At 42.9% G+C, this 24,733-nt stretch overlaps 1 protein-coding gene and 1 pseudogene across 4 annotated transcripts in view; both read right to left on the bottom strand.

The window, feature by feature from the left end:
- Positions 1-16,080, bottom strand: part of gulp1a (GULP PTB domain containing engulfment adaptor 1a) — a 129,009-nt gene extending 112,929 nt beyond the window's left edge. For all 3 annotated transcript variants that reach the window (XM_083642394.1, XM_083642393.1, XM_083642395.1), the window contains exon 1: positions 15,980-16,080. The gene's annotated coding sequence lies outside the window, so the exon portion shown is untranslated. The remainder of the gene's footprint in view (positions 1-15,979) is intronic.
- Positions 2,113-2,424, bottom strand: LOC310780468 (c-Myc-binding protein pseudogene; annotated as a pseudogene). Its single transcript has one exon. The product of its transcript is annotated as a c-Myc-binding protein pseudogene (transcript).
- Positions 16,081-24,733: the final 8,653 nt, after the last annotated feature.

Below are 24,733 nucleotides of genomic sequence, written 5' to 3'. Positions count from 1 at the left end.
TCGGGGACGTCTGGTCACCTTATCGCACACGCAACTCAAAGCTGTTGCCCATTGCACGCTGATCAGTCTGTCCATTCCGGTAACGTTACAACGCTGCAAATAGCTTTTATTTATAATTATCAGCTGGGTATAGTGCACTCAGTAGTCAGTACACTGCACAAAATAAGAAAAAAAAAGTACACTGCAAAAAATAAAAACAAAAAAGTACACGACAATTTTTTTTTTAGGTCCCGTTTGGACCAATCGATTGGTCGGAGCTGTGGTCGATTTCTGGTGCCCTCGACTAGGATAATCTTTGGTCGAAGGCAGCCCTACCTGTCATACCAATAAAGTATACTTGAATTTGAGAGAATGTGTGTGTGTGTGTGTGTGTGTGTGTGTGTGTGTGTGTGTGTGTGTGCTGTCCGTGCGTGCGTGCGTGCGTGTGTGTGTGTGTGTGTGTGTGCTGTCCGTGCGTGCGTGCGTGCGTGTGTGTGTGTGCCATGCATGCGTGTGAGTGTGTGCCGTGCGTCCGTGTGAGAGAGAGCTAGAGAGAGAACACCACCACCATTATGACCAAGTTATGACCATCTTAGCTTTGGAGCTGAGCCGTCTCTCCACAAACTCTCTCAGCAGGACAATAATGTCACTGGAGCAGAGTCAGAGGACTGACCAGAGTCAGACACCAGCAAGTCAAGACCTGCTCTGACCAGCTAACTGACCCTGTTCTATCCATAGTCTGACAGGGTTTTAATTACCTCCACCAAGGAGGTTGTTTTCTATGCTTTTTTTTTGTTTGACACAAAATTGGCATATTCGGAGGGGGGGGGGGTTTATAGCTTGATCGTCCCACGCGCTACTTCCTGTCAGTGAAACTGCTCGCTGTCAGGTGAAAAGAAGCGGATGGTGACTGCAGATGTATCAGAGGAAACAGTCTACAACTCTCCCCAGATCGACAGAAGAGGTGGAGCAACAACTGGGACAGCAGGGGGAAGTGGCCAAGTACGGGGAGAAAACTGGAGGGGGGAAGTCATAGAGTAGACCTTATGCTAATGAGGTCATAAACATTGTGATATCATCAGTGATGTCATAAAGCACTGGTGCTAGTTATGTCATAGAGATGGTGACATCACGAATGATGCACTATGATGATGTCAATCATGTCATACCTTATTATATGCTAATGAGGTAGACATCATAAAGGTGTCATGAAGGTGAGGCGTCACAATAATTCCAGAACAAACTCCAACAATGCGGTGTCTATGCATAAGTGACAACAGCAGTGATTTATGACATCACGGATGTTACAATGTCTATGACATCATTATTAGTGTCATTGTGACATCAATGATTGTATCACTCACTGATGACATCATGTTATCAGGATGACATCACTTACTGATTACACCATGACCGATGACAATACAATTGCTTGAGTGACATCACTGGAGACATCACATAGAATACACCCCCACTCATTATGCAATGGGAGATGCCGCTGACACAGATAAGAAATAGGAGGCTGTTAACGGAGCGTTTGAACGTAGGAAAGCACAATGTGATTTTAGCACAATGTGATTTTTGAGAGAGCCCAGTTCATTGTAGGTCCATCTGCGGGACGCTATTTGCGGGATCCAGAGCCGTACTGTATACATAGAAGAGTTGCGACATTTCCATTCACTCCAATGGAGCAGTTTTTTACCTCACAAAACTTTTGCAGTGCTGTCGAGTTGCTGCAGAATGGAGCGTTTGTGATGTACTTTTTAAAAGGGTAGGAATCATATTGTATATTATGAGCTTTATTTTATGCATTCAAACATAGTGCAAGCCCACTTCCTGGCTACTCCCCCGCTACGTGAGTCATGCATTTTGGACTTCCGTTGGCGCCACTCTATCTTCTATATTACTCTGGCGGGATCCTGCAAATAGCGGGTGAGTCATAAGGTGGCTGTGGGTGGTCTCATGTGAGTGGGCAGTAATGGTCACAAATCCAGCGGGAGTGGGCGGGTGCGTGCGATTAAGAAAAGGGTCCCGCACAGGGCTCTGCTCTGCTGCTCCCTCCTCAGGCGACGGTTCATACTGCGACAGCTACTCTGCTGCTCCCTCCTCAGGCGACGGTTCATACTGCGACAGCTACTCTGCTGCTCCCTCCTCAGGCGACGGTTCGTACTGCGACAGCTTGTTTCTCAGCTGTTGGTTCTCCTCCAGCAGCAGGCTGCACTTCTGCTGCAGCTCAGCCACTTCCTTGCCAAGAGCGTCGGTGTCGACCGGTTCTGGCCCGCCCGCTCCCAGGTGCAGCTTGATGAAATCCAAGGCATTATTAGGTTTGTCTGTCTCTTCGTAAAGTGTCACTAATACACTGGTCAGACTGTCAAGGACCCCACATTTGTTTAGGTACCTTCGAAATTGTTCTCGTTTCGATTCTGGGACTCTGCTATTGTCCATGAGTGCGTCGCTTTATAGCTTATTAAATGGTTCTGCTACCACACCGGTTCTACTTATGGCCTCTGCAGGGACGGATTTATGACATCACTGATGATGTCAAAATGTCTATGACGTCATCAGTGAGTGATGTCCCCAGCGATGTCACTCTGGAAAACTGATACAGAGGCACCAAATCAGGGCTAACAATTGTGATGAAAAGACAGTGGCTAGTCGCAAGCTTTGGCTAGCAATAGAGACACTGCGGAGCGCGTCATCATTCAGAAACCACGCCCAAAACTGTGGAAAACAGAAAGCCCCCCTCCAATCCTGGCGTTCTCCTATGTCGCGTGCATGGTTGCGTGTTACACCAAAAGATTGTATATACGGAAGATGAACACTCCAACTTACTTCCTTGACAGCTAGATCCACATTTTTCTTCTCGCCAATTCTCAATGGTTTTGCTCAGGAGTACAAAAAAACTTTAACTGGCGATTTTTTACATTTGTTGTGTGCGCAGCCCACCACACAACAGCTTTTAGCTATGTTTAATTCAAGGAAAATTACGCTGGTCTATGGGAGTGAACGGAGCGATTTCCCCCATGATGGGCGTGACCTATTTCATGCAGTGTCTCTATGGTGCGGACAAATAGTAACCCCAAACATTTAACTTGATGCAAATCATGATGTCAAAGTCAACAATGAACAATAATCATGAGTCAATAATAATTGGATTACACTGCAAAGAGGGTCGTGATCATACAATAGGCCAAGAAATAAAATGCACTTATTGAGAAAGTGGCTTTTAATTGAGACTGCCAAGTATATGTCAAAGATATAAAGCAACTTGGATTACAGACAACAGCATAGGTACAATACCAACATCCTGACTGGACTGGCACAAGGAGGCAGAATTCTATTCTAATAGACCCCAATAAATCTAATTGGTTTGAATGTGAATGAACTTTATGGAGGAAGCTTCCAGGCTGACGGGGTAGAAGAAAATCAATAATAACGTACTTGCGGAGGATAAGTACGTACAGCATGTGTGGTGGACTGCAGCCTTGGCAAAACATCTACAACACATAAATAGCCATTTCAGGCCTGCTACGATGAGATACGCAGTCTCACTACACATAGGAGGATAAAAAAGAAGGGGGGGGGGATAAAAAGTCCCCTTGGTGCTAAAGTTCTAAACAATACCAATAAAACACAGATAACTCCTGCCAATCTGTTATGAGGAGGAGGAGAATGCAGCAGACACGTTGTCAAAAAGGGATGAAAGATGTCAGCCGCAAAGCGTCGGCGCGTCGGAGCCTGCCCCTTCAAATGGATGGTGGCTCATCACAGGAATAAAAGAGGTAAAACGCGATCGGTTTCCGCTCTCATTGCGATGACTTCTTCTCGCAGTAACTAGGGAACCTTGGAGAGGCGTGTGCCAGTGGCTTCTTTGGGAGGTGCTGGATCATGAAGACATGTCTGAGACAAATTGGGATGCCAGTGCTGGCAGTGCCAGTCTGTCGCCCCCTGGATGCCAGCGCCGGCAGTGCCAGTCTGTGTCGCCCCCCCTTGTCTGCTTTACCGGGCTCGGAGGCGCCATGCAGACAGACAGAGTTCTACAAAGCTGAACAGAAGCTGTGAAGGGAAGATGAAATGAACATATCTGATGCTTTTCTCCGCTCCGCACTGTGGAGATCTGGAATACATGTGACTGTCTGAAACAAGAGATGCTCTGCGCTTAGCTCCGTCGCATCACAGCTAGACGCTTTGACTCTAAAATTGCCCGTAGATATGAACATGACTGCCTGTCTGTCTGCATGTGTTAACCCTGTACAGACATGAACACGACTGCCTGTCTGTCTGCATGTGTTAACCCTGTACAGTATGATGGACTGGCAACGGCCTTCTGCCCAATTCACCTTTTTCACTTCCCACCCAATTCACCCATTGTGTGTGTCTAAAAGGCAGGAAGTAACACAGGTGGAAGCAAAACATTAATGAGGGTTTCCAACTTCCATTCCATTTAGGTGATCCAGTACCACGGCCCTCGTTAATGTTTTGCTTGCACCTGTGTTACTTCCTGCCTTTTCGACACAAAATGGGTGTATTGGCTAGGAAGTGGAAAAAGAACGCTGGGATAAGCCGCAGCCCCGTCCAGTGTAAGCAGGTAAAGAAGACAATGAATGAACAAGAGATCTAAAGGCATGAAAACAGAAGTGCAACTAGTGAGTCTTTTCAGTTTGAGTTACTTTAGTAGTAGGTAGTTAGTTACTACCTCCCAGTCGCTGCCCTGTGGTCGTGTTTCAGAACCTTTGTGAAGCCCTTTTCTTTTGCTTGCTTACCACAGCAAATCCTTTGACTTTAAACGGCAAGTATGTTGGTTTAGTGTTTGAGTGACAGTCAGCTAGTGACGGAGTGCTCGATGACTAATGATGTCTTTATTGTTCGATCCAGTGCAGGCAAGCCATGTCAGATAGCTGCCACACAGGCCGTGACCACACCCACGCATGAACTGAATACAAAGCGGGAGACCAACCCTGATTCGGGGGAATTGACTCATAATAAGCCAACAATATGCATAAACATGCCGTGCGGAGATGGTTTCTTAAAACAGTTAGCGTCGTCAATTTACACAGAGAAATGAGAGGTCAGCTGCTTCCCTACATATGTCTGGGAGCCATCATGAGGACTTGTGGGGAAGGAAGAAGGATCTTCAAACTGCTAAATTCATTTAGCATTCAGACCCCGCGTCTGCTGTGGCTAAATATAGTAGCCTAGCCATTGTCCATCACTAATACATTTTGATAGCTACGACTACGAGAGCTAATTGTGAGACGGCACTGGCATCTTTCTCATCCCACTAGAAAAGCAGAAGCACATTAATCAGCATATTACATTACACAAAGAATTCCATTAAGCAAAATGGACTCTATAACGTTATACTACATGCCTGAATGCTGACAGATAAGCAGATATGCAGATAAGGCCCACCCTTCTATGACAAAAAAAAAACACACAATCAAATGCACAATCACAGATTCATGTCACTAAATTACATTACTCTGTAATATGTTAGCGCTTGCCTCGCTCACCCAAAGGCACACTGGGTGAATAAACAAAAGATAATTGATTTAAAGCCATACTCAAAGACATTCACGGGCAAACATCTCAAACTGTGTGACAAATTAGAAGTGAGAAAGCTTTTAAGCATGACTTTTTAATGTGATTTGTGCTGTATGAAATGCTACAGGTACACAATGGGCCAAGACAGGAAGGATGGGAAAGCCTGACAGCCAGACAGAGAGTGAGACAGCATATGGCCCCGCCCCCACCCCCCCCCCCCCCCCAGCCCACCAAGCCACAAGGACAGCTGAGTGCAGAGACTAACTGAAAGGCACCCTGCAGTCAGTTTTCCTACCTGTGTAAGGATAGACCCTTCACTAATGAGGGTATCCAAATTCCATGATTGGAATCTGGAAACCCTCATTAGTGTGTTGCTTGCACCTGTGTTTACACTGCCTTTTTCGACACAAAATGGCCCCCGTGAAAAGGGTCTATATAGTAGCAGTGTAGTAGCCTAGTGAAGACATCTCAAAGACTGGATGCTGTTGAGAAAGATTTGAGTCTTCAATTGTGCCAGTGGACAACACTTGAGAGCTTTGTGCAAAGATACACTGTTGCGTTAGGGTAGTAGCTATTATCATTAGCATGGGAAATATAAGTATTTATATAAGTAATTTGGTATTGTTATTATTGCTACTAGCTACTGGGAATACACATCTCTCAGGCTGCAGTGTCTGAAGTTAACCACGCTATCCTGCACATCTCTCACCCAGAGCCACAGTGTGTGCAGACAAGAGCAGCTGCATGCATGCTCTCTCTCCCCCTCTCTCTTTCTCTCACTGTCTCTCTCTCTCTCTCTCTCTCTCTCTCTCTCTGTCTGTCCCTCTGTCTGCCTCGGTTTGATCGTACTCCCTCTCTCTTTCTCTCTGTCTCGCTCGCTCGCTTTCTCTCTCTCTCTCTCTCCCTCTCTCTCTCTGCCTCGGTCTGTTTGCGCTCCCTCTCTCTCTCGCGCGCAAAATGCGGGACATCTTCTCAATTTGCGGGACGCGTGAAAAATCATGAAAATGCTGTGCCTTTTGCTGTGACAATTATGCACATATTGGATCAGTAAGTACATCAGTATAGTATAGTATAGTATATTAGAACACGGCTCTCTTGAATACTCGATTCTGATTGGTCAATCAACAATATTCACCGGTCATTATTTCTCGACAACCGACCGCTGCTCTGCCACACCTGGATTAATCAGTTGATAAGAGCTTTTTGTCAGCAAGACACTACTAATTAGGCCAACCAGTTGCAGCTGTGGTGTCTTGTGTGCCAATTACGAATGAAACCGCTTTGTCGTTGAAAACGCTATTAAAAAATCGGAATAATTATTTTTGTCAGATTATTGAATGATTTAGTTGTAGGCCGTGTTCTAAGCGGGATAATGTATATTGAGGCGGTGATTACTGGGAAATAATGACCTTCAGGTGAACGATTAAGCCCTCCGCTGGCGCGTCGGGCTCAATCCACCTGTCGGTCATTATTTCCCCCGTAATCACCGCCTCAATATACATTATCCCTTACGTATAGTATAGTATAGTATAGTATAGTATAGTAGTAGTATGTTTCTTCATATTTTGTGTAAAGCCAGAGAGTATGGAATACATAGAGAGGTGTTCAGGTAAACATTGTAATCATCTGCATATATAGTATGATTTTGTAATGATACAAAGCTGGTTGAAAAGTGGTATATTTTCCCTTTAAGGGTCTCAAATAATGTCAGCCGACACCATTATAGCCTACTACTCTATAAGTGGGCTCGGGTGTTGTGATTTGCCTAGACATTAGAGTGAAGCTAAAGAGGCTCGGGTGTTGTGATTTGCCTAGACATTAGAGTGAAGCTAAAGAGGCTCGGGTGTTGTGATTTGCCTAGACATTAGAGTGAAGCTAAAGGCTCGGGTGTTGTGATTTGCCTAGACATTAGAGTGAAGCTAAAGGCTCGGGTGTTGTGATTTGCCTAGACATTAGAGTGAAGCTAAAGACAGCTTGCAACCAACACAGCGGTGATGGTGATGCTCTTCTCATCATCTCAGTCTGCTCACAAATGTTCAGGCATTGACTTCCTTTGTCGTTGTGATTTACTTACAAGATCAATCTGACCTAGCACAGAGACAGCGAGAGACACTGTCAATGGGCAACAGCTGGTAATGAATACAAAAGCAATCTTGCTACCTAACTTTTAATGGACTCTGGTAAGTGATTGTGGAGGGTGACTGAAGTTGGACTTTGAGGGGAATAGGGTCATCCTGACTTGTAGATTCGCACGATTCAAATACTGCTTCCAATTACTGTCCAGTGACATGCTCTAATGGAACTGGAACGGCAATTTAAAATGATCATTACCTACTTGATTGAAATATCTGTCAAGGATGTACACTCAGTGGTAAATGTATATTCCACACAAGTCGTGTGCAAATGAGGTGTACTGACATATTGAGGGCATAACTACTGTATATAGCACATTATGGCACATCAAAGAAGGTGGCTTGAACAGCAGCATGCAGGAGAGCTGTAAGGTCTCCCAGAGAGGAATAAATCACATCGGGTTGTGAACTAAAGGGTGCAGGTCCAGTACCTGCTCTACTTTGCTGCACGGCTCTGCTTTTGGTAGTAGGCTACATGTAGGTTTTCCACCACAAATAGTACCCCCTCCCCCCCCCCACACACACACACACACACACACACACACACACACATAGGGCTGCACAATATATCGTTTCAGCATCGTCATCACAATGTGCACATGGACAAAAGTCACATTGCAGGATGTGCCATGTCAAGTAAGGCAAATTACCTCACACGTTATGCTATCACTTTTTGCTGCGTGACACAAATGGAAAACTCACACTCATTTTCCATGACGAACGCAGGGCCTAAAATTCGGCCCTAACCAAATCTAACTGACATCACTATTGTGAACACAAAACAAATACTTCTGATTTAATATGATATGATTGTTAAGCCTATGGCAAGTGGGCAAGCGTTAACGTGGAGCCCTGGCACTGTGTGCGTGTGATTCACCCTACAGTCTATGGTTTCACGCTCTCTCCATTCACTGTCAACCCGGCTTGTGGAGCCGGGGGGGGAGGGGCCTAGGTAGGCTACATGTCGTGCTCACATCTCATGCGCAAAACCCACACCCCGTGCCAGAACGGACGGACGACGTCACTTATAGAAGCGGCTAGGGCTGCTCGATTATGGCAGAAATCATAATCAGGATTATTTTTGACTGATATTGAGATCACAAACGATTATTTAACGTGATTACTCATTGACTTTGGCGACATCATGCATTTGCAAAATGTGTCTTCTTTTTTAATACTGGATGTCTTTGAACTTTAAATATAATTTAAGGGAAAAATAAAAGTATTATTATTTTTAGATAAATAAATAGGCTAACTAAAATAAATAATATATATAAAAATAATAATAATTGTTTTATCTTGATTATCTTGTTTTCATAATTGTGGGAATCCAAAATTGTAATTGAGATAAAAATCTGATTGAGTTAGCCTTAGAAGCGGCTACATTTAAAAATCCACACAACGTCGAGGACACAAATAACCGCCTCACCTTCTTTAGGCCACTGGCACTAAGACATTGACATTGATTCCTCGTGACGTGTATCTCATCTCTTTCAACGGCAGCTTAGATGCAGGTTGACATGACACTGAATAGGCAGTGCCTTTAGATTTCCTCTCTAGTTACTGTGGTGCAGCCTCACCGTGATCATGTTTAGCCTCTTCTCGCCACTGCCACAGAACAACGCTCAAATCCATGCCGTGATTTCTTGTGTCGCTGGCCATAGGCCATACTGTACGTACAGGCCATATCTAAAGCATTTTAAAATAACCAGAGGGATTTTTATGTAGATCCATATATCACTTGGTAGGTTGGTAAAAAAAGGTTGTAACATGCAGTGTGTTAAATCATCATTAATAGACTACCTGTCAAGCTCACAACTGTGCATCATTCTGTGATTAGCAGGCCGTAGTAACAGTGTGACAGTATGAAACTGAGGGTGTGCTTGATTAACAGCTTCTTTATTAAAGTAATGGAAACAACAGAGTAGTCCCAAATGTCTAAACTCTCCCACACAGCACTAAGCATACTAAATCAAGCATACCCAAAGGGTCTTAGTTACACATGAACAGCTTTGCACTAGCTGAGCTATTCTTTTCCTGTGGCGGAGGAGGAGTGGCCCCCACCTCGGCGGCAGCGATACCCCTGGCAACGCACACACACAACGCTCCAGGTTTGCTACCCATGCTGCTGCAGTCTGAGTTCAAATGACGTCAACTTTGATCGCAGTTCAGGCTGACCTTTCAGCGTGCTACAAGTGCTGTTCTGTTGTGTTCTTCTTTGCAATGCACACAACACTTACAGTATTTGTTGGCTGCTTAAGACACAAGCAGAGTTTTTTTTTATGACACTCAGGTCTTTTAATGTGGCATCTGAGGAACCAGGCCAAATGGGTCTATTTATGACACTGAACGTTTTCATTAGGACCAGCACCTCGTTCACCTGGCAGATTTATTTACTCTCCACTCATTTGGTGTTTTACGGGAGCAGGTCCAACCGCTGTTAACAGTCTGCGGCTGCACCTGACAACAACAAAAGTCCATGCAGTCTCTTTACATTCCGTCTTTGGTTTTTAGGTACATTTTATGCGGCCTTATTTTCTCACATTGCCTGGATGATTCTCCTCTATGACCCTCTACACCCCCATTATACTGTATGGCAGAGAGCGGTCTGGATCAGAGTCAGACCCACGAAAAGATGTATGGACCACACAGAGTTCAGGTAAAAAAAAAAATACTGCAATGATTTATTCCAAGCCAAATGAACTAGCTTTGTCACTTGCTTTGGCAGTGCCACCAGGCCCCTTCGGTGGGCACGCTTTGTCCAATCGAAGCTTTTATGCAAATGACTTAACTCATCAAAGCTGCAGAGACCATACTAGACTTAACAATGATCATCTGCACAAGTGTCTGAGAAGAGAAGTGCACTGACTTTGCAAGGCTCAGTCAAAATATTGGCAGGACACACAGAGGCTCATTTCTCTCACTGAATGGCAGAGGGAGGAGGAGGAGAAGGGACAGAGAGGGGGAAACCAGAGTGACGGCTACATTCTTGGGAAAGTGTGTCATATTGTCATAATAACTGGACTCTCAGATGTTCAGAAAATGTGCATTTTTTAAGCGATTATTATTTTTATTTAATGCATGATTTGGATTACAGAACCACCTTTGTTTTTTAATAGGCTAATACTGGCCAAATAGGCACTTTTTTGTTTTGTAAATCAAACAATTACAATTAAAAACAGCACAGCAAATGTCCATCAAATTCAGAATCTGCACCAGCTCTCCAAAGCACAGTGCTTTTCCTACATTGTTGTTGAACATATAAAGCCTTTATAATTGTTTGAAGCAAATCTAAGTGGTTCAATTTTCTTTTCATAGTGGAACAATAACCATGCATGCATCATAGAGATATGAACAATTATAAGTTTATAACTATGCCGATAATCCAGAGTGACATTTGTTTTATAGGAAATGTGTGATTCCTTTTGGCTTAGCCATTTGTTTTGGTGCAACAACAATGAGACTTTCAGAGTTCAATGTACAACAATTGTCTACTTAGTTTATAAGCTTCTTTATTATAATCAATAATTTACCTTTAGTGCAAGGTCATGGACTTTCAACAACATATTCAACAACATATTTTAATTTCTTTCCATAGCTATATAACTGCACATCCTATAATAAGAATGTGGTCACCCTGTGGGTGACCTAACAGAGCCAAAAAAAATATTAGGTAATTAGGGCCGATTAATTGCCAAATGTGCAACTTGGCCATGCTGCACAATGGCTGCGCTGCCTCCACCGCGCGAATCAGCCGGGGGCGGAGCTCCCGCAGTCTGGCTGCCTGTTGAGGAGACTGAGGCGAGTTGAAGAGCTGTCAGAGGAGAAACCTGCAGCTCCAGGTTTGCGTGTTTCACAAATCTGATCGCGGCAATTCTTTGTATGTACAGCAAACACATATATGCTCATGTTTTTGTATCTGTTGGGGATCTATTTCCGATGAATTTTACAACATTTATTATTTATTTATTTTAACTGCCACGCTGGCAGCCTGCAGCACACAGTCCATACGCGTTGGGCGTGCAGGGAACGAAACATTGACACTCGATACACTGCACGGGACGGCTAGGGAGCTATGTTCAATGAGTTTGATGACATTATGGGGCTGGGGAACTTACTGTCTGCACTGGCTAGCCTGCAGCACACAGTCCACTCCATATTGGGTGGGCGTGCAGATAAACACAACATTGTCTGCACAAGACGGGTATTCAGCTAGTTTTATTGAAAAAGACTTGGAGGAGCAGTATGGTGCCGGTTTCATACTTTTGGTTAGCTGTGCAGAGGCATACTAAAATTCTTTATGCAGAAGAGAGCAGCACACAAGTGTTGTTTTCAATTGAGACATCAAAGCGCTGAATACAAAAATACCTTTTTTAAGTGCCTTGGACTTTATCTGTACTTGATGTTTTGCCCCCCCTGCAATTCTTGGGCTCAGATGGCTCTTAATATAGCCTAGTTCCAGATTGACAAACTGAATGAAACAGCAAAGCAGCTTCATCAGTGCTGGAGAGGAGCCCTATTCAACAAGACAATACCCGCCTCATACAAGAAAAACTAAGACAAAGGAAACAGGACTCGAGTATAGTATTAGCGGGAACATGATCGCAGACCCAAGCCACCTTCAGCTGTCTCATTTTCAAGAGCCGTGATGATTAATTGATATGTAATAAGTGCTGAGAGGATTAATTCAATCACAGTGATGGCAAGACCTCGGGCTTTGACATTTGTGAGAGTCAACGCCCCAGCCAAGCAAGACAAAATGTTGACTTAGGCAACTCACTGACACGCTTACATGTACATCATACGCATCTTTTTTTTTATCATGGACGTGATGACATAAAGATTTAGCTACTAAACAAAAGCCCTAAAGTCTTTCTTTTCCATTTCGATTATAGCAGTAATAGCTGCAATTTTCAAAGTGGATGACTAACTTTGTATTTCCAAACGGTATTGCTGTGTATGACGTTGGAATCACGTCAGCCTCCCAAATGAATGGTCTGTCAACAAATAGCTCTAGGTGGAAAGAAGAACTTGTAATGGAGTTTTTGGTGACAGTGAGGAATAGGGAGCATGGGCTGTGATAGTAATGATGTTATAAGTCACCCTGGTCTTGCACCGATAGATGGGACTGTCTGCTGAAACTGAGGACAGGCTGTGAGTGATAGATGCATATATACTGTCGATGGGTAGAGACATTTTCAATTTCTTTACCAGCACACTAATGTGCCTAGGTAGAATCGTTTTACAGATGTGATCAGTCAATATCAAAGCTAAAATCGGAAATCAGAATGATTTTATTCTGCAAGGACAAATTTGCCTTAGAAGCTCTGGTACACAACGACATATTGACACTGACAGCATGTTCAGCAATATCATGCTGGTCACATGTTGCAGGGACAAGAGGACCACACATACAGTGTAAGGGGACAGTACTCTATAAATAGACAGATTCAGCACATGTCAAAGTCAGCTATGTTGAGCTAAGTGCTGTTATACAGATGTATTCCTGAAATCAAAAATGCACAGTAGATGCCTCCTCCTGCTCGCTATTTCAAGCAAAGCGAGTGACGTGATGTGAGCATGTCAAGAGGAAACACTGGTGACAACACCTTGTCATAGCCTCCCAAACCAATGATGTCCCCACGTTAATCATAAAGCAAGAAACACACAATAAACACATCCGGGTATAGTGAGCTACAGCTAACTTGCTACATGTCAACAGTCTGTTTTCATGGGTGCTGGCGTGAAATCTGTTACTATTTTACAGTAATTTGAGAGCAGAGACAGGCTTAAAAAAGAAACAAATTTTGTCTGATCATCTCAAATCTAACAATATTGTCTGTTTAAATAGATAAGCAGTCTATGTTATATTTCCAAGTAATTTGTCTCCCCTAAATGTTATATTACGTTATATCAATATATCAGCAATTCCCAACCTGTGGGGCCCACTGGTGGGCCATGAAGGTATTGCAAGTGTTCCACCAAATCATTTGCAAAACATTACGATCTTCATGGAAAAAAACCTAATCATTATTATGTATGAGAATGCATTTCTCCATTGTTGGATGATACCGTTATTTAATTTGTAATCAATTATTTGTTAATTAGCCTATTGTAGACAGACCCTCACTTTTAGTTTCTGATCTCTGTGTGGTGCTGATGGACAGCTCCTTTTATCATTAAAATAAAAAGTGCTCTGAGAAGGCATTATTTGGCCTCTGTACTTTGTACTGTACTGTCTAACTGTAAAGTTAAATGTGCCTGGATTTGTGGCATTTGGTCACAAATAACACTCAATGACTTCTTAGAAAAATTTTGCTACAAACCAGGTTTGGATAGTTAGCAACCTCTGCTCATAAAGTTAATATAAGGTCTTATTTTTCTATTTGCATGTTGGACTCTTCAGCCTGTGAGCAGCAAGCCTGAAATATGTCCTACAAATCCAAGTTCTGTTTTTGCCCACTTGACAAATTAATCTTGTTCGAGTGCATCACACTTCAAGCAAGTATAGCAGACAGATCCAACATATTGTAGCGTCACACAGTTCAAGCCAGATTCTTCACAGATTTCTGCATCAGTCAATAGCCTATGAAGCAGAGTGGCGTGCAGAATGCCCATTACATCCAACACAGTTAAGCAGAGGGTTTCAGCTCCCTGGGTGTCAAGGACCTCATTTCTAACACATTTTGACTCTGCTTGAAATCTGATTTGCGTGAACACTTGTGCTTTCTTCTACCACGTTGTCCTGGCAAATTGCTGGGAAACAAGAAAATGATGACCTGGATTGCAATTTACTCTTCCAAGCCTTAAGGCTGATTTGCACCGATTTGGGAAATGGCTTTGCATATTCATAATATGAGCGCATCAAAGCCCCACACACAGAGGAGCCTCCTGGAGATGCTTTTCAATCAGGTAACAGGTGGCTGAAAATTCCAGGCTAATGGTTTTCAGAGTTTTGCATAATGGAGGCAGACTGGAGTTGAGGAAGTTGTTTGTGAAATATTGCTGATGGCAACAAATCTCCCCAGAATCTCTGTTTCACAATCGTAGGAAATAACGACTCATCACCCAAGAATAGTAGGAGACAGAAACAAGAAGTAGACAGGCAGAAGATGATCTGTCTATCCTCCAGGAAAGGGGTGGTACATCATTCTTTGCTGTAGTACGCGACAATTCAGAACCCTATTGCAGTCACGCTGAACCTCCAATCCACTATAGGGTAAAAGATGAATTCTGACAAGTGAAAATGAGAGGGAACAGAGTCTCATTTGGCCAGGTAAATCCTCAAAAAGATCCCAGTCCATTTTGACAAGAGGACATAATCTGTTGATCGTTCTGATTTGAACATGTCCTCCCCACCTCCCATAGGCTATGCCCCCTGTGTGTGTGTGTGTGTGTGTGTGTGTGTGTGTGTGTGTGTGTGTGTGTCCTCCCCACCTCCCATAGGCTATGCCCCCTGTGTGTGTGTGTGTGTGTGTGTGTGTGTGTGTGTGTGTGTGTGTGTGTGTGTGTGTCCTCCCCACCTCCCATAGGCTATGCCCCCTGTGTGTGTGTGTGTGTGTGTGTGTGTGTGTGTGTGTGTGTGTGTGTGTGTGTGTGTGTGTGTGTGTGTGTGTGTGTGTGTGTGTGTGTGTGTGTGTGTGTGTGTGCGTGTGCGTGTGTGTCAAAAGTAAAGTGTCCCAAACGAAACCGGTATACTGCATTATGCAATGAATACGAAGATGCATTTGAATCTGCAGCGTTCTCGTTGCCTCGTGTATTTGTTTGCAATGTATCCCAGATGTAGGGCAGGCTATCTCCATCATCCTAGGATACGGTATCTTCAACGTTACCGCAAAGGAAACGACTAATAAATAAAAAGTCAGTCAAAAAGCAATGAACGTTAAAGGGTCCAAATGAGAAGATAATAGCCTCTGCTGCTGGCCTTCAAAGTGACAAGTGGACAAAACTGCAGCATTTTCCACAGAGGAAAAACGCTTTACTTCAGAGTCCACCTTGCACGAGCAGAAAACTTAATTGCACAACAAAGTTTCCCGTTTAGTCCAGACTGAATCTAATTCAACAAAAAGACTCGGTGACACAGTATATAAAAGCATGTTTCAGATGCTGTAATGATGTCAACTTGGACTTAGTTTTGTTGACAGAGCGCACAGCACCCGGCGCGGCGCGGCGCGCAGCGAAGTGAGCGGAGCAATAAACAAAAGACATGTTTGCTGCAGACGGGGAGACTCGACACAGCCAACTCAAACACTTGGTGGAAGAAGGAAGCCTTTCGCTACTCCAGAAACAAATATGCAGCATAAAACGTGATTAGTTTGACTTACCTTCACTGGAGCAAGAAGTCCAAAGTGTCCCGTAAGCCCTGCACGGTCCTGCACTCTCCACATCAACCTCTCTCTCTCTCTCTCTTTCTCTCTCCTCTCTCGCCACAGCTGCTGGAGGCGTTTTGGTGACGTCAGCGTGCGCTCGGTCCCAAGCTTTCTGAAGAGGAGGGAGACGTATAGACCGGGGAGAACTGTGAAGAAGGGACAGACGCCATAAAACAATGGTAATGGTAATATTATTCATGTTTTAGAAATGTGTTAGTTCCACTTCTCACTTCTGAATGACCGAGGCACGTTCAAAGCCGTTGTCATTTTAAGGGTAAAATGTGCACCTGTGATGTGTGACAACATGTTTGTGTTTGGTTGTTTGTATTCCCCCCACGCCAATGTTACTGAAAATCACTATGGCTAGGCGGAAAATTCACATTTAAAGCTGTAACTTTTATGGATAATCATCAAAATGAGTCTGCTCCTTTGGCGGAGGTGGTAAAGCAGGTGTAATAAGATTAACGAGGGCGAGGGCCCTAGCTGGCACAGGATTGGAACACCTAAACCAAGGATACTCAACTTGCTTTGGGCCACTTTTGTAAAATGATAGGAGGCCAGGGGCCAGTTAATAAACAAACAAACAAGGTAGCTGGTAGCACTATGTCGCCATGTTGGTATGTTTTGTTGTTGTTGTTTTTTTGTGTGTTGTTGTTGTTGTTTGCTTTCTCTGTGTTTGAGTTTGTTTTGCTTTTTTATGTTTCTTTGTTTATTGTTTTGTTTTTCATGTTCTAAAAAGTTGACAAATTGAAAAATAAAATAATGAAAAAACAAACAAACAAACAAACAAACAAACAAACAAACAATATTATTTTTTCTGTAGCGGATTGTAGGTTTTTGGGGTGTCAGCCAGAGTTTAGTATGATAATTTTGTACAAACAGGATAGTTAGTTAGGTTAAGTTAAGTTACTGTAGTTTACTGTAGTTAGGTTAAGTTAGTTAAGTAGCCTACATGTATAAGTACCTGGGTGGCAAGCAAACGGCGGTATTTGACAATTTAGCTGGAGCTCAGTCAAACGTTATTTCACGTTAGTTTTCATTGTGAATTAGAAAATGGTCGGGGGGGCCACTCTGCACCCTATCACGGGCTGCATCTGGCCCCCGGGCCGCAAGTTGAGTATCACTGACCTAAACCCTCACCAAAAGTATTTGCCTAAATTTTGGAGCGACATTTAGCCGCCCACCTTCATGACAAGCTAGCATTCTATTTCATAACTCTGGCTTTAAAGTCGAGCTGAACCCAAAAATTACTTTTCTTTTCTTTTAGTTCAAATACCTGGGTATGCAGTGCACCTATTTAATAATGTATGCAAAAAAAATCACAAAAATCTAATTTCTTTAGTTTTTCCCACTTTTTCACAACAAAAGTTCATTTTTCAAGATTTCATTCATAACAGTAATCTACAGTTTGCTGACATCACCTAGTACTATCAAATTTCTACCCCATTTCAACCAATCATATCACGACATGGCAGCTGTCAATCAAATCTTCATTTCAGGATCATTTTCTCTTCCAAATGAAGTAGAAAATGGCACCTAGTGCCTGTCATCTGGCAGAATTCCTATCCCATAAACTAACTACTAACTTGGCCAATTGTATGAAACATGAACAAAAAACAAAAACGATAATGTCTAAGAATGCAAAGAAATGTAACTGGCTCGTTAAAACTCACATTCCAGGAATATTGTATTTACCGCAATATCGATAATGGCGCACGCTTGAGAGCCTGGTTGTCAGGGGTCTCCCCTCGGAGATTCCAGGCAGGCGGGCAGCACCCATGCATCGGATTGTCCGCTCGTTCCGCACGAAGCAGCTGGCTGCCATGGTACTCTGCGGATCCCACTCGCGTAGCACGACAACACGCTGAATCTCACTCGATTTGGGGGTGGAACCCGCCAGGATTGGCCAATGCCAAAGCCAGTCCCCAGAATTGTCAAATCAAATCATCGACAACGTATATGGTCCGCCTCTCAACCCTGTCATCTCAGACAAGATTTGTTTTCAGTCTCCGACGCTCACGCTAGTGCATTCCGTTCCGCTTCACTTCAACTTTAAAACAGCTGCTAAAGCCTCTGAAAGTAGATTTTCCTCGAATATCGTGATACAGTATATATCACGATATATAGCAGTTGAGCCAGAGTGTGCCTCTGTGGGACTTCTCTATGTGTGTCGTGTCTCTCCCCTCACTAACTACAATATGCGCTGTTTTGATAAGATGATTTGTTGGGAATCGGGATAGATCCATTTTTGGTGCAGTTGATTGTTTTCTGTTTTTTTTCCATTCTACACAGCTATGCTACAGACAACAAGGTTTGGTCTTCCACATTCAGTAAGCGGGCAAATTAAATAGGTGTTAGTTTGTGATGTCAAAAAATCACAGAAATCAAAACGGTTCATTTGGAGGCACTTTTTCCTTACATGCCTGGTGTGGCTTTATCTAGGGACCCATGTGTTTTGAGACTCCCATGATGCTTATTATTATTATTTTTTTATAATAATTTTTTCAGAATTTCCCCCATTTTCTCCCTAATTGTACTTGGCCAATTTCCACCTGCTGCCCCGGTCTCTGCTCCATCCTCTGGTGATCTGGGCAGAGCAGTAGACTAGCACCATGCTTCCTCCGAGACATGCGCAGTTGCCAGCCACTTCTTTTCACCTGACAGCGGGGAGCTTCACCGGCAGGACATTCCCACCAGTTCCCTTCCACCCCGAACAGGCGCCCCGACTGACCAGAGGTGCTAGTGCAGCGACCAGGACAAAATACCCTTAATCCGGCTTCCCATCCCCAGACACAGCAACCGTGCCTGTATGGACACCCGGCCAAGCCTGAGGTAACACAGGGGCGCGAACCTACGACCCTTGTGTTGGTAGGCAGGCAGGGAATCTAGCGATACACTACCCGGACAACGAGACTTCCATGATGTTTATTTACCATTAGGCAGGATGAGAGGAGTGGAATGTTTCATAGATATTATGCCAATAAAGAGTTGAAAGAGGCTAAATAATGTAACACCAGTAACGACCTGTCTGTTAGATCAGTAACTGTAATGTGATTCCTGAAATTGTGTAGCTGCCCTTGACCTCTGACCTTCCTGAGGAGAAAGGAAAGCAAAAAAAGAAAATGTTTCTACGGGGCTCAATAGCGCATCACATTGCATTAACATATCCATCTATTTTGAAGGCCTCTGAAGAAAATCCATCGCAGAAGAAAATGCAATTAGGTTAGTTGCTGTATTATAATAGAAGAGTGATAGGCTTTGTCATACATTGTTTAAAGCATTTACAACCAAATTAACTTCATTTCATGGTAGCCCAAGTCTGACTTAGAGGATAGTTTCACAGAGGATTAACGCCTGCTCCCAAAGGAGCTGGCAGACAGTCAGCTTCAAATGTTTTCCCCTTGTCTCCGGTTTGCTATCACTGGGAAAGCTTCAGAGAGCGTCTCTTGATGACATCATAGGAATATTACTTTCCAGTTTGCAGGATTTTGGGAGACACTTTTTCCACAAAGCTGTCCAAGATCATAAATAATACATGTGAATCCTTGTTTAATTAATATGCATAAGTGTATGAATTTCCATGTGAGGCCAGCAGAGTGGTGCAGAGTTAGGGAGCCAATCCTTCAACTGAAAGGCCTGGGTTCAATCCCCTGTGACAGAAAGCGTCATCAGCCTCGCTAAAATATCTTTGAGCAAGACAGTGAATCCTCTCCACTACTAGGGGGCGCTGTTCTCCCTGACCCTGTCTTTTCATCTCAGTGTGCAAAAGTGAGCAAGCGGAAGACAAAGGTCTCCTTTGGTGATCAATAGAGAATCACAAAAAATCAGAGGTGTGACCAAGTCAGCTTTGTTCTAGTCTCGCAGTAGCCGGCCTTAGATAGGTAAGTCTTGAAAAGTGGTTAAGGACCGCCTCTTAACACCAAAACAAAATGTTTGATAGACATATGGATTGACCAACCACGGACAGCGTGACACAACTCATGGCCCGTGGGACGGTACATTTTTGAATGATGCACCAATGCACGCAGAGCCAGACTTCTGTAACATCCCATCTAATCAGATTGTATTGTAGGAATTCCTATGGCAAAACCCCGGAATGCTGACTTGTGATTCAAACCCTCTGTCGCTGGAAGTGTGCTGACGTAAGACCTGTCTGACCACGTGAGACTAGCTTTGGTCAGGTCCCAAGTCAGTCTCAAGTTCTGAGGCATAAGTCAAATCCCAAGTCTGTAGATACCATCAAGTTCAAGTCAGCATGTCACTAATGACGGCACGGTGGCTCAGTGGTTAACACTGTTGCCTCACAGCAAGAAGGTCCCGGGTTCGAACCCCGGTCCGTCCCAGGTCCTTTCTGTGTGGAGTTTGCATGTTCTCCTCGTGTTCGTGTGGGTTTTCTCCGGGTGCTCCGGTTTCCTCCCACCATCAAGAAAGACATGTATGTTAGGGTCAATACTCCTGTCAGTGCCCCTGACCAAGGTACTGGCAAAAGAACTGGAGTTGGTGCCCGGGCGCTGCACAGTGGCTGCCCACTGCTCCTAGTTCTAGGAAGGTTCCTAGTAGAGGATGGGTCAAATGCATGATGAATTTCCCCAAGGGGATAAATAAAGGATAACTTAACTTAACTTAATGTCAAGTCTAAATGTATAAACCAAGTCAAGTCAGAACAAATCCATACTACCGTATCGATTTAATATCTTAAAATCTACCTATCTACAGTAGCTATTTACCTATATCTTTTCAATGCAAAATGGTTTTAATAGGATAGCACTTTGTAAGAGCATCATGATTAGAAACCGTGATTTGATTTCTATGATCAGTTTCAACTTCAATAAATTCAACCATCCTATGCCTGGAGTGAGAAGGGGCTGATTTCCATCAAAGACCTATACATAGATGATCATTTTGTATCCTTTGATCTACTGAAGACGAAGTTTGAGTTGCCCAACACGAACTGGCTCAGATTCTTGCAAGTCAGAAATTATGTTCGATCCAAGATTCACACCTTTGAATTGCTCCCAAATTAACATGCTTTTTTCGATGTATTGCTGAGCCCTCCTCACTCCAAGCATCTCTAGATTTGTATGTCAGTTTGATAACTGCAACACAGCCTCTACTGAGGGGATTAGAGAAGCATGGCAGGGGGAACTTGGTGTTGATTTAGCTGACATTATATGGGAAAGGAGTCTGTCTGTAGTACAACTCTGCTCAGTTAATAGCAGACACCAGCTGATCCAATTTAAAGTCACTCACCGTCTTCACTACTCCAAGCATAAACTACACAGGATCTTCCCTTCTGTCTCACCACTGTGTTTGATTTGTACTCTAAAGCCTACGAAATAATCCTACAGCCCGGAGGCAGAACTCACCATATTTGGCTGCTCTGAGTCCTCTCTGAATTTCCCTCCAGCCGTGCAACAATCTCTGACACTGGGGACAACTGTCGCCAAAAGACTCATTCTGAAGGAATGGAAGTCCTCCTCTTTACCTTCTTTTCAGGTGTGGCTGATGGACATGATCTCTGTTATACAGATGGAGAGACTCAGGTCCCTGAGAACTGACTCGCTTAGAAGGTTCCTAATTAGCTGGGACCCATTTTTGATGAGGTTAAGAATGACCAGTGACTGAGGTTAGAGGTGACGGATGACTGGTGTCTGATGGACCCCTTGGGTGGGATCCCATGCACATAATCTCTTGCAGGCACATGTGCACCCTGTGCAGCTGATAGCACCATGTTGTAATGTTGAATGTCAATGATTTATGTTGTTGTTGTTTTTCTCTCTCTTATTCTTTTCCTGTGTCTGAGCTTGTTTGTCTTGTTCATTATTGTTCTGTTAAAAAAAGGGGGGGGGGATGCAACCATCCTATAGAAATTCTAATTTAGTCTTTTGTCAAGACTTAAGAAACATTTTTCAAGTCATCAACATACAAGTCAAAAGTACCAAGTCAGTACAACCCAAGTCAAGTCTCAAGTATTATTTTCGTTGATCAAGTCAAGTCTCACTTGAAACTGTGATTCAATCTGACTGCAAAAAGTAAATAAAGAAAAAACTAAAAATGTATTATGCACATGCACATTTCTGATTTTTACTCTGTAACAATATTATTAATTTACAATATTATATTATTTGATTAATATTTCTTTATTAAGGTGAATATTAGAAATTCACACCATCCACAATGCACATCAGGGCTTAAATGGAGTCAGACATCAAAGTGTCCTTTCTATATTTGCACTGCATAGACCTCTTTCCAAATATCTATTGGTCCTTCTGCTTTCTGCAACAGTGGCTCGTTTCAGCTCTATAACGTTATCCGCAATTCCATTCTCTGTCTTTAACTGGGGACTCCATTTCCTTTCAACAAATATTCATCATGGACACCCCAAATGTAGGCTATCTATTTCCATCTGGTGAAATGAAGCAGCACCTAAAGAGCAGAGCAAAAGACAGAAGTACATATCCATCATGGTTTCAGCTCATCAGCACAGATGTCAGAGGAAATCTCCAGTCAAATGACTAATGCAAAAAGGTGCACCAGCAGAGAACTGCCACGCTTGCCTTTCAATATGATATTTCATGGGGGAAAAGCTACTGTACTTGGCATGGATGACGAGAAAAAGCAAACTGTCCTGGTTTGTTTATGGAATAGAGAAAATGAGAGGCATTATTTCTTATTTACACAATGTCCGCTTTAACTTTCAGCTAACAATAGGTTTTAAGACCGTTCTTCTTTCTAGCTAAAGGTTCCATCTCATATTTTTGTCTTCTTTGTGGTTTGAGCTGGTCTTTGTTTAGGTCTGTGCATCGCTTAAAGGAACAGCTCACCCTAAAATCCAAAATACATATTTTCCCTCTCACCTGTAGTGCTGTTTATCCATCTATATCGTTTTGTGTTAGTTGCCTGAGTTTTGGAGATATCGGCCGCAGAGTTTCTGCCTTATTTTCAATACAATGGAACTGGATGGCACTCGCCTTTATGGTTGGTGCTCAAAGTGCCAAAGAAATACATTTGAAAAACTCAACAGCAGTCCCTTTCCAGAAATCATGATAATGATAATGATAATTACTCAAGATAATCCACAGACCTTGTTATGAGCAGTTTCATGGAAGAACCATTTTCTTTTGACCGAACTACACCCGCTAGCTGCTAGCTAGTTCCTACATGAGACTGCAAAAGAAAATAGTTCCTACATGAAACTGCTCACAACAAAGTCTGTGCATTATTTTTAGTAACCGGGTCATGATTTCTGGAAAGAGACAATGCTGTTGAGTTTTCAATTTTATTTTTTTGGTGCTTGGAGCACTACAAGCCAAGTGCCATCCAGTTCCATTATATTCAAGAGAAGGCAGACATCTCTGCGGCTGATATCTCCAAAACTCAGGCAACTAACACAAAACAATATAGATGGATAAATAGCACTACAGGTGAGAGGAAAAATATGTATTTTGGATTTTAGGGTGAGCTCTCTCTTTAAGCTTATAAGCTTTGTTGAGAGACACTTTCTCATGGCTTCAAAGTATACAGTGTGTCTTTGATCAGTATCTTGAAGATGCATTTAGAATACTTTGGGAATATTGATTGAAAACTGTACACATTCAAGCTGCCCCCAGGGAGCGGAATTCAATTTGAATTTCATCATGTAGTTTCATTGAGGTTGAGATCGGTTTCTCAAGAGAAAAGCTGTATAAAAAAAATTGAAAATACAAAAAATATAAAATACTCCACCATTCAAACAGTCACCAGGACATTCATTACGAGATATTATTGCTGTAAAATCATTGAAGGGGACAAGAAACTTTAATTGCTTTGCAGTCTGTTCCATTTATAACGTGCATGGTAGCAGAAATAAATTTTTCCAAGTTCAGAATGTCCATGCATAATAAAATTAACAAATCCTGTGATCTGGTGGCATAATTGCTGTATTTGAAATCCAGTAGTGATGGGAGGTATAGGGTCGCTTCAAGAGTCAAGAGCCTTTTTCCATGCATTTCCTTTCTTCAGAGAAGATGGGAGTATTGATGTCTCAGGAAGCAGCCATTACTGTGCTGTGTCTTTGTACCATGTATTGGCAAAAAAATCACTGTTATCGCATTGCCATGCCTTCCTCAATCAATGATTCACTCCTAGCTTTTTTGCTTCTATAGGTTGAGAGATGATCTAGATCTGAGAAAGAAGATTTCTGCTCTGTCTTCAATGTATCTGGCAATAAACAGTCAAAATATGATACATATATTTAAATGCTGATTCTAAATATGACTTGATGCTTGTTACTGTGGAAATGTGATCTTATTCTCAAAACCCCAAACATGTCGCTATATGAATTCCATTTACTTCACGCTGTCTTCAAAAGATGTGTTTGTTGCCTGCATGAGGAACATGCTGATACAGTAGGTTTGGGTTTTTAACATTATAGGCTACAATCTAGTGCAGCGAGACAAGTGCAGTGCTGCATGCTCAACCTGGTAGCAAGATCAATTGCTTTACTACTGAATGGAAATGGCCCCTCATGAATCATTAAAGAATAGAGAGGCAGTGGCAATGGCAGAAGATGAGAATGTTGAAAGGATTTAGTGGAAGGAAAATACATGAATATAACATCTACTGTATGTCAGTGCTATGAACAGTACTTAAATCATGCGTTTAATTCCAACATCATCACTGTTTTTCTCTAAGGGTCTGACTGAATTCAGTCATGGATTTGGTTGGCCC

Source organism: Poromitra crassiceps (genome assembly GCF_964638095.1).
Source record: "Poromitra crassiceps genome assembly, chromosome: 8".
NCBI classification, from domain to species: domain Eukaryota; kingdom Metazoa; phylum Chordata; class Actinopteri; order Beryciformes; family Melamphaidae; genus Poromitra; species Poromitra crassiceps.
This window is presented reverse-complemented; position numbering and strand designations above follow the sequence as displayed.